Below are 11508 nucleotides of genomic sequence, written 5' to 3' on the forward strand. Positions count from 1 at the left end.
TCCTCCAGGTCTCTGCTCCAAAGGTAACTATCTTAGCAGCGTTTGCCATGGCTTACCCCACCTAAAGCGCCCCATACACTTGATGCTCCCCATTCTCTTTCCTTGCTTTATTTTCCTCCCTAACATCTATTGCTTTAATTATACATATGCAGCATTTTTTATTCTGTTTTTCCAGACTGGGTTTCTCTGTGTAACTTTGGAGTCTGTCCTGGAACTTGCTCTGTAGACCAAGCTGGCCTTGAACTCACAGAAAGCCACTTGCCTCTGCCTCCTCAGTGCTAGGATTAAAGGTGTGCTCCACTGCCTGGCAACACATATTGCATATTTTATGTTTAGCCATTTAGTGTTTATTGTCATAGTCAGAATGAGAGGCCACACAGTTTCTGTTCTGCTCCCTGTTGCATTAGGGCACACCGAAAATAGACAAAAGGAATTTTTGACAGACCAATTAATGAATGAAATGAGGGGGGGCAGGCCCTTTGCTTATCATTTGTAAGGAAATAAAACATAGCTGAGAAGTTTGAAGTGTTACGGAAAAGACAGTCATTAAGTAAATAGTTAAAAATAAAATGTGGCCACAGAAAATTCCCACCATGGCACTTTATTCGTGATTGCCAAAACCTGGAAGCAATGAAGATGTCATTCAGTTGATGAGCTAATTAACGGTGGTACATCTAGGCAATGGAATGCTGCAATCACAAAAAGAAAAAGAGAAAAAAAAAAGAGTGTCAAGTCTTGAAAAGATCTGGAGGACTGGATAATGGTGGTGCACGCCTTTAATTCCAGCTCTCAGGAGGCAGAGGCAGGTGGATCTCTGATTCTGAGGCCAGCCTGGTCTACAGGATCGAGTTCCAGGACAGCCAGGGCTACACGGAGAAACCCTATATTGAAAAAGAAATAAACAAAGAAACAAAAGAAAAGACCTGCAGGAAACTAAGCTGTCACTACAGAGTTAGTGGAAGAGACGGTGTAAGAAGGCTGCAAGCTAGAGCATTCCAGCCAGATGGCACTGGAAAGGGCGAGATTGCAGACAGCAATGAGAAAGCAGTGGGTGTTGGAAAGCAGCGCACAGAAAGGGGAAACAACACCATGGAGGACTTTTTACAGGGTAGCAAAACTGTTTCTCCAGACACCATAATGGTAAACACATGTCATGTACATCTGCACAGACAGGATTTCAACACCAAGAGTGAACCCTAGATAGAAAGGACTGAATCTGGGTGATGATGAGGATGAAGGCCAATCAATCAGTCATACCTGATTGCCATTTGAGTGAGTGATACCGGGGATACTGTGTGAGAGGGAAGAAGGTGTACAGAAAGGCTTTGAACTTTTTGCTCAGTAGTGTGATACACAATAAAGAAAAAAAAACAAACAAATGCACAGATAATATGTGAGCAAATCAAAATGTCACCAACATAAATGTGTTGAAAATGGGGAGTGTCTGTATTACAGGAAACACGTCAGGGAGAGGGACATGCTGTGGGCCTTGCGTATTTGCCCTGCAGAATGATGGGCAAACCAAGTCCTGAGCTTTCCAGAAAGGACTAGAGGAAATGCGACAGGCTTCAGGGTCTACAGTTACAACAGGAGGTCTCAGGGAGCTGAAGCTGGGTCTCTAGAATTATACAGGGCTCAGGAGGAGGAAACTGGTTCTTGAAGAACTGCCAAAAAATCTTCATGATCTTGAGACTCAGGAAGATAACAGAGGACTTTTTTGTTTTTGTTTTGTTTGTTTAGTTGGTTGGTTTTGTTTTTTGTTGAGACAGAGTTTCTCTGTATAACAGCCCTGGCTGCCCTGGAACTCACTCTGTAGACCAGACTGACCTCAAAGTCATAGAGATCTGCCTACCTCTGTCTCTGCCTGCCTCTGAGTGCTGGGTTTAAAGGAGTGCACCACCACTGCCCAGCTCAACAGAGGGTTTTTAAGCAAATTGCACAATCAGAATATCTTTTAAACTTTATTTAGGAGCCACAAGACAAAAGGTTATAATGAAGCAAGTCTCAGTGCGTACACATTGTCCAAAGTGCCCGAGTGAAAACCAGCCATCTGTGGCAAACAAAACTAGAAACACAGAGTTCCCTCTTCCTGGAACTTTTCAGTTCTGGAACACATGAAACCCATCTCCAACCAGGTCACCATCTATTGGCAATGTTCTTTTCATCCAGCCAAACTTCTGCTTCCCTTCTGCAGAACCTTCACAGATCTTTCTGTTCTCCTGGGGACTTCTTTCTTTGATGTTCTCAAATGCTAAGGTCTATGGTCTAAAGCAGAATGCCCTGTCCTTTCTGACAAGCCTTTGTACCCCATTTACCTCTTCTCACTTACCTAGACAGGAGATGAAAATATGCTGGGTTTTCAAAAAATGCACTAATTAATTTAGGTCCTGATTAGATTATTATCTGACACTCCAAGATCTTAGAATGATGCTTAATGAGTCAAACTCTATGGGTCAGACCATCTGAGTATAAATATGTCAAGAGGAAATGCCAGAGGAAGAACTAAGCAGACACCAAACAAACAAACAAGCAAACAGAAAAAGGCAGGTTGTATAGAACATCAGGCAATGGCCATAAAAACATCCAATGTAACCTGAAAACAAGCTTCAGTGAAATCCGGGCACCTGATCAAGTGACTGACACCTCCCTACCATCAAGATTGACGTCCAGACTAATGGACAAGACATATAACAGCAGCTGTAGTTTGAGAACATGAATTGATTTCTTTCCTCTCCATCTCATCCTCTCTGCTATTGAAAATATTTAACAGGTTCCTTAGCGATTATTTCCTGTAGGAGTTACTCCAGTGTCTTTTCTTTGGCTGTCCAGAACCATTGAATGAGCTAGCATAAAATGGTGCATTATCCCTTAGTTCCAGTTTCAAACCCTCAGTTTACTGCAATAAACTAACTTTTGAGTGAAAACTGGATGGTGTTTTTCTAAAACCTTTCAGACAGCAGCAACAAATGACCTAGATCAAGCAGTTTGTTAACTGCTACAGGTACTCATACATGAAAGTTACATCAGGTTGCCTCCACCTCAACCATGCACCGATTATCTCAAGTTTATTTTGTGCATCAGTCACAGAACGACTGGGGGTGCCAATCACACAGCTCCAATTGCAAGGGTGTCAGCACTTGTACCCCAGGTCTTTGTGTTCAAGAGCTTATAACTGGGTCATAAAAACTAATCACAGGATGAATCTTGGCATCTAAAAGTCACTTCCCAGAAGGATTAAAAAACAAAACAAAACTACCTCTGTATACTGTTGGCTAGCATTTGTACATTCTCTACAGGTTCCAGAATGGATTAGCAAGGATTTCCCCTTATCTTATGGAAATGGAGTGCTTCAGGGCTTTTGGGTTCATTTCTAACTTGAAGCAGAAGTAAGTGAGGTTTCCCATGATACATAGAAATACTTTTCTTGAGGTAAGAGATGGGGGAGGAATGACAAGCTGATGCCTGAGACATCAAGTTTTCCATCAAGGGTTTGACTCCAATTGTAAATGATAAGCAATCATTGATTTAAATGCTCTCCTTCCCTGAACCCACGCCCAGGATTTTAGAAAATGAAAAAGTATGAGAACAGAGTGTTAGCCTTGCTTCCTTGTGTACCTACTGCTTCAGATACTTTTCTGACAGACTGTGTCCCGGAGAACTGTGGACATTATACTATTGAAACTTACACTCATACTTCAAAGAGGTATTAATTACAAACTACATTTTATGAGTGAGGAAACAGAGATTCAGACTAGTAAAACAATTTGTTGGGGGTCATAAGAGGAAGGTGGATCCCAAACTAGCCTCAGGGAAACAGGTTAAATCTGGATGTATTCTACTTAGCCTTCACAGAGTAGGTTCTTTACTGAGGCATCTCCCATAGGATAACACACACTATGCACAGTTAGATATACTCACTGGGACTTCGTTTTGTAAGCATGGGATTTGTGGGGGGCGCTAATGCTCGACTGGGCCTAAGTGCAGTACACTGTCCACTTTTTCCAGCATCCTTGTCAGTTTCTCTGGCCATTTTCAACTGCAAATGTTAAGCTGTGGAGTTTAGTGATCATGATGGCTAGTAGGCAGTCTTAATTCTAAGACAGAAAAATCTTGCTCTCTCACTGGACTTGGTCTCCCTGGACCTGGCTCAGTGGTGTGCCCCAAACCTAAATGAAGATTTGAATTCACATAATTTGAGCTGAGCTTGTTTTTAAATAACTACTAATTGTTTTGTTGTTGTTTGGGGGAACTGTTAGTTTTGTTTTAGTAGTTTGGTTTTTTTGAAACAGGGTTTCTCTGTGTAGCTTTGGCTGTCCTGGTACTAGCTCTGTAGACCAGGCTGGCCTTGAACTCACAGAGGTCAGCCTGCCTCTGCTTCCTGAGTGCTGGGATTAAAGGTGTGCACCACCACTACCTGGCATAACTGCTGATTGCTAAAGTTCGCTTTTAATCACCCCCATCCTGAAACAGTGAAAGCCCAGTTTACCAGATTTGCAATTTTTTAAAACTCACTTTCCTTCTTAATATACTTAATAACTTATACATACTTAATAACCTTAATTCAAGGAGACAGAAAAAATATTCTCAGGAGAAAAACTTTAGCCTTTATAGTTGAAACTTGTATATGACGAATTCAGTGATTTATAAATATGTAGATCACATTTACCGAAGTTTATGAATGTACAGCTGACTTTACTGTATCGTAGGTTCAATATACGAAGACTAAATCAGTTTCTGAATTTGGTATAGCACCTATTGCAACATTGACACTATAATATCAATCATGACTACAAATCATATTGTTTTCCCCAAATGAGCATTATTTTCTAAGCTTTAAGCATGATGTGTGAGGGGCTGGAGAAATGGCTCAGTGGTTAAGAGCACTGGCTCCTCTTCCAAGGTCCTAAGTTCAATTCCTAGCACACAACCATCTATAATGGGATCCAGTGCCTTCTTCTGGTGTGCATGGAGACAACATAAATAAATATTTAAAAAAGAAGATGCTTGAGATATTGAGATGAATTTTTTAAAAGTCTAAATTCACACTGATACTGAATACATAGACAATTTTTCATAACTGTTCTTGTCCCTTGGGTCAGCAGTACAGTTTATAATCATCATAAAATTTCATTCCTAATTCCTTTCCATTTGCCAGAAGGAAAATATGGATGCTATTATCCAATTAAAATACTCCTGATGCTTTTAAGGTAGATGTTATGTGGTTTTCGGAGTTTCCCTGAAGATAATTAAAAAACAAAGGGCAGCTGGGTGACTTCAAAGTGTCTTTAAGTGCTCTGAGCCCGTAGGGATTCTCAGCTACCCTTTCCCCACCTGTCATAGTCTTATGTGCTCTGTGATGTCATCAAGGGGCAAAGAACATTTTAAAGGTTTGGGAGCACGTGACTAAAGGTACGACTTTCATTTAATAACTAACTGAGTATCAACTTGAGATAAATTCATGAATCTAGAGTTCATCCTCTCATTTGGATGTAGTGTTCCTTTCCTTGGGAGACAGAAAAAGTGTGTGTTTGGGGTGGATGTTCAAAAGGTGCTCATAAAGGTGTTTTCTCTGGGTGACTCACTAAAGAGCAACTTGGCAGGTGCCCACACCCCTAGGAGAGTTGACTCTATTAACAAGGCTACACTTTCTTGCTGAGAGATTAAATGGGTCAATGTGATTTGTATCCATTAAAAAAAGTGCAGAAACATCAAAACTGCACCCTGATTCATTGTGAAAGAATTATAAATAGAATTTAGGCTGACACTCCTTTTAATACACTCAACTTCTTTACTAGATCATAATCTTAAACCAGAACTGTGTTACAATCTAGTGGATTTTTTTCTCTCATTCATTAGAATGTCTTCTGTCTGGTATTGCTAATCAAACTCACAGGTAGGCAACCTTTCTATCACTTGCATCTATTTAAAAAAGCCTTTACTTTGGGCACACATGCATCCAGTTCTTTGGAAAGAAAACCTCACAAGTACATAGCTTGCAGATGTTTCCTTAGTAATATCATGAAAACACTATGGAACGTCTCACTCTGAGAAGACCCCCTATTTGGGCTCAAGGTTTCAAAGAATTGGGGGGCCTCCAAAGAGCACAGACTGTATCTGCAGTGGGAACTCAAGAATTGATGAGTGGATGGAGTGATGTTAGACAGCTACTTGATTACTTAGAAATAACACTCATTTGTAATGAGTGATACTGTTACAGAGAGCTGTGTGCCAATTCATAAAAATAAGCATTGTCATTGTTAGAAGTAAGTCACACGTATACTAACAGGGGTGCATGTGCGTGTGTGTGTGTGTGTGTGTGTGTGTGTGTGTGTGTGTGTGTGTGTGTGTATGGGTGAGAGAGAGAGAGAGGAGATACATGGCATTTTCTTTTAAAACTGGTCATTTTTTAAACTAAAGATATTTAATGGTAGGTTCCATATCATTAAAGATGATGAAGTAATAGGCCCTCTTCAATTAAAAACCATACTTTCTTTTTTTTTAAGGTAGGTGGGTTGATTACTTAAGTGATTCACCAACCTTGGCACCAGTTACTATTTTACGCTCTGGCAGAAGATGCTAACGTCTAAACAGCAGTTACTCCTGTCCTCCAAAGCCATGAGTTTTGATATATGGCCCCTCGTTATGAAATCTTACCTCTTTACGGCTTCATCCAGGTGAGTGTATGGCTCCTATGCTCTTGGACCTAGAGGAATGAAGCTTGGAGCAGGGGCCCTCGGGGGCTGACTTGCAGAATGGAGTCCCGGAGCCTCAGGGACCACTGTGCTCTGGGATCCCAGAGACTTCAGCCTGGATCTGGAGTTGTAGAATCTTTCATAAGAGAAACAGAGCTTCAGCTGTCGAGGGGACTAGCCAAACAGGTGACAAACCACTGTACTTCAAAGACAGGAAGTCTCTTCAAACGTTAAATTGTAAGGACACAAAATAACCTACGTTAAAAAAAAAAAAACACCAGGGAGGCAGTAATTCAGCAGCATGTTTGTTCTAGTTTAATGAAGCATGTTGAGTGGGTATTAACTGGTCATGGCCAACCCTCCTCTAAGTAGATGGCAGCCTTTTATGCTGGAAACCCACATTTTCGAGATTTTTAAAAAAGATTACCTGAGTTCACATCAGATCGAAGTTACTGTGTAAAGACTCTGTCTGGGCACACTAGCCTGGTTTAAAATTACATTTCATCAGGAGGCTTAAGAAACAGTGAAAATGTTTTAAAAGTTTCTCTGAACACCAAACTCAGGGAAGGCAGAAACTGCATAGGGCAGCCTTGGGAAATGAGCAGAAAGTATGAGATTTAAACCAGCCTGTGGGAGTCCCCAGTGCACGGGATTCCCTAAGTGTTTTTCCAACTTGGAATACAAAGTCTAGATGGACTTCTCGTCAGTTCTTAACCTTAGGGCTGAGGATGTGGGGTCTGGGGCTTGTGTCAGTCCCTCCGAAACTCCTGAGAGTTTATTACATTAATTCACCAAGGATGAGGGAAGGCTGGGCGGAAGGTGGTGAAGGGCAGAAAACCGACATGTGCTGTTGGCTTATTGCAGGACCTCTGCACCCCAGTGTCTGGAAGAGTTACTGGACAGAAGCAGGGAGGAAACAGACGAGTGAAAGCCACTCTGACTTCAGAGTACACACTGGAAGGTGTCCTTCAGTGTTTACACTTTCCAAAGTGAAAACTTGAAAAAGGGGTGAGATTGGGAAATTCCTGGTAACCAAAAAGCCTAGCCCAAATTCCTTCCTTTTATCAAGTTAAGCCTCTCACTGCAAGGCCAAAGTAAGCTGCTTCCGGCTTACAAAGCAAATCAACTTATGTCTGATGTGTCACTCTAAACCCCAAGGTTCCTAAGGCTGCACCGGGGGTGAATTATGAATGGAATTAACTCTCTTGACTTGGAATTTCCTCACTTTTACTGGTCTTTAAACTAGACTTTTCATACATAATCGATGGAACCAACCCATGGAATGACCCTTTCCACAAAACACTCCCTTCGGAGTGATTTTGCAGTTAACGAAACTCAAATTCGAACTTCTACTGTGGAAAATGAAGTTTTCCCCTGCAGCTTTAAAACCGCTCTGGAAAAGTGATGATCTGGCCACGAGATTTCTGTCAGAAACTGAAGCTGAGTCTGTATTTTAAAATACAATTTACAGTGCCCAGTTACTTTCATAAACCAATCTGCTCCTCATATGTTTAGCCTAGTCACCTTAAAAATACATAACTTTGGTATTTGGTTATTGAGTTTTGAAGTTGCCGGGTAAAATCATTTAGAGACTCATAAACACAGAACACAGGAAAATCCCTCTGTGCAAAGGGACCATAACAAGATCATGCAAGGAATAACTGATAGATTTCATGATTTAACCTCAGCTATTAGCCATTTTATACCTTAATATACAGTCTCCTGTACAAAACTTGCACTGTCTTAACATTTTCCTACAGTTTGTCATGTCCAAATTGATTTCAATAAAAGTCCAGGGACATAAAAAGTGAGCCCAGGGTCAATGCCACGTTCTAGAAAGAGATATGAACTTGGGTTGTTTTTTACTCTAAGGCACGTGTTCAAATCCAGTTCGTGGCTATCAAGAAAAGATTAACACCAGCATTTACTGTCTTTTTTTTAATGTGCAAAAGATAAAATATAATAAAATATTTTTCTCTGACAGCAGATATAGTTAAACATTTGGAGGATTTAAGAGAAAAACCAGTTCATATTGATTTTAAAGTTGACTTTTGAAAAATAATTACTTGACAATTTTTGGTCTCATTCCGTCAGTAGTAAAATGCTTTTAGCCAACTCCTTGCCTTTTCAAGTTCTAAAAATAAAAAGCGCTAAGAATTTTCTTAGTTTTCTCACAATGCGTTAAAAGGTTTTGATTATCTTAACAGATCTAATTACTTATATAACTTCATATCAATTATTGTATTTTTAGATATGAAAAACAGTCCCTGAATATTTTGCTTTTTGGAGGAGGTGATATGGTATGGGGAAATCATTTTTTACAGTATATTCTTACATTCATTTAGACTATTTGCATCATCAAGTTTCTTTACAGAAACATTTGACCTTAAAATTTAATATAGATTGCATTCACAGACTTGGACGTTCTCTCTCCATTAAATGTCTTGAATGGGGATTTATCAGTCTTCTTTAATAATAATAAAAAAGACTGACTACAGCAATCCTATGTCTGTCTGGAGAGAGGTAAAATAGTGTCACATTTTAGTGTTTATGAATACACTTTTTAAATTGAACGGTGAATTAACTTTAATCCAAACTGTGAACAAAAACCAAATAACACAAATATAAAGCTCCCCTTTGAGCTTCATAAATGAAAGAAATTAAGTTTACAAATTTTAAATGAGAACTCTCAGCCTGATCCATTGAGCGGGAGAATCCTAGGCAGTAAAAATGTTGCCTCTGTATCTTAGCAGGCATATTTGCCCTACTTTGTAAACAGACAGCAGCGACCCAGGACATTCACAGTTGCTGTCTGCAGAGCCACCTGCCCCATCCCTAAAGGCAGACAGACACATTGCCTCAAAGAGGAACTGTGTTATTTATATCCATCCCCTTAAATTCTGTTTGTACTGGCCCTCAAAGCCTTTGATAGCAAAGCCCAAACCACATTTAAGTTGACTCGTTTGCTTTTTTAAACCTGATGTCCTGACCTATTTAAAATTTAACACCATATTTCGCAGATGACAGGAAATATTGTCATTTAAAAATAGTTAAACACCTTTTTCTCTTATAGCAAGAAGTGTGTAAGACCAGGGTCAGTCATGTCCTCTGCAAACTGCTCTGGAGCTAGAGTTAATACAGGATCTCTGCTTATCTAGACAGGTTTAGGGATCCCATTTGTCCTTGAACACTAACCTTGCCACTTCCTAAGCAACTGCCCTTGCCATCTGGAAGGTTACAACTACAAGCTGTCTTCATTCTAATAAACCCTGTAAGCGTCTACGGGAACCCTTAGGAACCCGCGTGATGGCTTTAACTCACCACTTCCAGGCTTTAGTCGGAGTTAACTAAAAACACATACTTGCTGGAAAAATGTCTGATTCTTACATGCAGCCTTGGACCTTGGACATCCCTAAGGATAAATAATGCCACGAAACACATCACTGCCCACTCATTTCGCATTTCACTAACTTCCAATTAACACACAGACACACTCTCTTCAGAGGCAGCATTGCCATTATTTGGGGACTGCAGAAACAGAGGTGACATGTTGATTCTCTGTGGCTAAAAAGCACTGAGCATTCACTGGGCACTGCGACCAGTATCTTTCTTCTTAGACGACACAGATATACATAACTTTTTAGACCTCGCCCCCGTCTCTTTACAAACCTGCGCATGGCGCTGCGGGGAGGGGAGACCTGGGTGGAAGCCACTTCACTCCTGAAAAGCAAGGGCTTTGCGCTCCAGTCTTTTCCGGCCCATCAGAGTCCACTCGGAGCAGCTTGGAGAGAAGGTGTACTTTTTCTCAGGCGGAGCCTCCAAGACGGGCTTTGAGGAAACCCTTCCTTCTCCGTGGGCCCGGTCCATACCTGTCCCGGGTAGCAGGGAAACCCGGTGCAGCTGCCCTCCTGAGCCTGAGCAGCCACCTGGAGCCAGACCGATGGCCCAGCACTGCTGGGAGGCGGGGAGAGGGGGACCCCAGGGCTGAGGGTCATTCCGCGCTCCTGGAACAGGGCTAGGAGTTGGCGGTTGCACTTGTCCCCAGCGGGAACGGACTTGACCCCCCGCCAGGCAAGGACCTAGGCCTCGCGGCTGGCTTCTTCGGCCTCGCCTTGGGTGAACTGTCACTGCGGGAGTTCTGGCCTAACCCCCCAGCCCCCACCTCATTGCTCTCCAAGGTTTAGCGTCTTGGTGGACAGCGCATTCCATTACCAGGCTCCGGATCTGAAAAAGAGGGGACCGAGCGCTGCTTGCGGCAAAGCTCGACCTACACTTCATTTTCTTCCGATTTGGAAAAAAATGTCACAAGAGTGGGTGGGGGGGGACTCTCGCACTGTAAATATGATTTGGAGGGGGCGAGGCGAGGCGCGCAAGGCCCCGGGCGGCGTGGGCACCCTGCCGGAGATTCCCGGTCTCGCAGCGCGCCCTAGTGGACACCCTGGCCTGCGCCGTCACCCCCCGGACGCTATCTGGGTCTCCCAGAGCGCCTTACAATCTGCAATATATTATTTCTTGCAAAGTATTGACAATGTGCGAGACTCCAGTAACCCCGGAGCTCTTGTCTGTAATCAGCACATTTATTCACAAGGGGGTGGGGTCCGGATTAAATCCCCATGACCCTGATTAGGTTACAGTGTCATTTTTCCCCTGGATCCTTTTTTAAACCCACTCCACACTGCTTCTCTGTCTATTACATGCTAATTTAATTTTACTGTGGACGATATTTTCAGCATTTGCTGAGGACAGTAAATTTTGTAGTTTATGTTATTTCACTTTTTATGACTTTTTAACACTTAATAAAATTTTATTAGAGCAC

At 41.9% G+C, this 11508-nt stretch overlaps 1 long non-coding RNA gene across 2 annotated transcripts; it reads right to left on the reverse strand.

Annotated features, from left to right (window-relative positions):
- Positions 1-509: 509 nt before the first annotated feature.
- LOC106021671 lies at positions 510-10764 on the reverse strand. Of its 2 annotated transcripts, none has more exons than XR_005876993.1 (3): positions 10362-10764; positions 6655-6947; positions 510-689 (listed from the first exon to the last, which is right to left on the reverse strand). It is a non-coding gene; the product is annotated as an uncharacterized LOC106021671 (long non-coding RNA). The 2 variants fall into 2 exon arrangements; XR_001196886.3 differs by having other exon boundaries at positions 511-689; positions 6655-6828.
- Between the last annotated feature and the right edge of the window lie 744 nt (positions 10765-11508).

The sequence above is a fragment of the Mesocricetus auratus genome, unplaced genomic scaffold (genome assembly GCF_017639785.1).
Source record: "Mesocricetus auratus isolate SY011 unplaced genomic scaffold, BCM_Maur_2.0 Super-Scaffold_100004, whole genome shotgun sequence".
Taxonomy (NCBI): domain Eukaryota; kingdom Metazoa; phylum Chordata; class Mammalia; order Rodentia; family Cricetidae; genus Mesocricetus; species Mesocricetus auratus.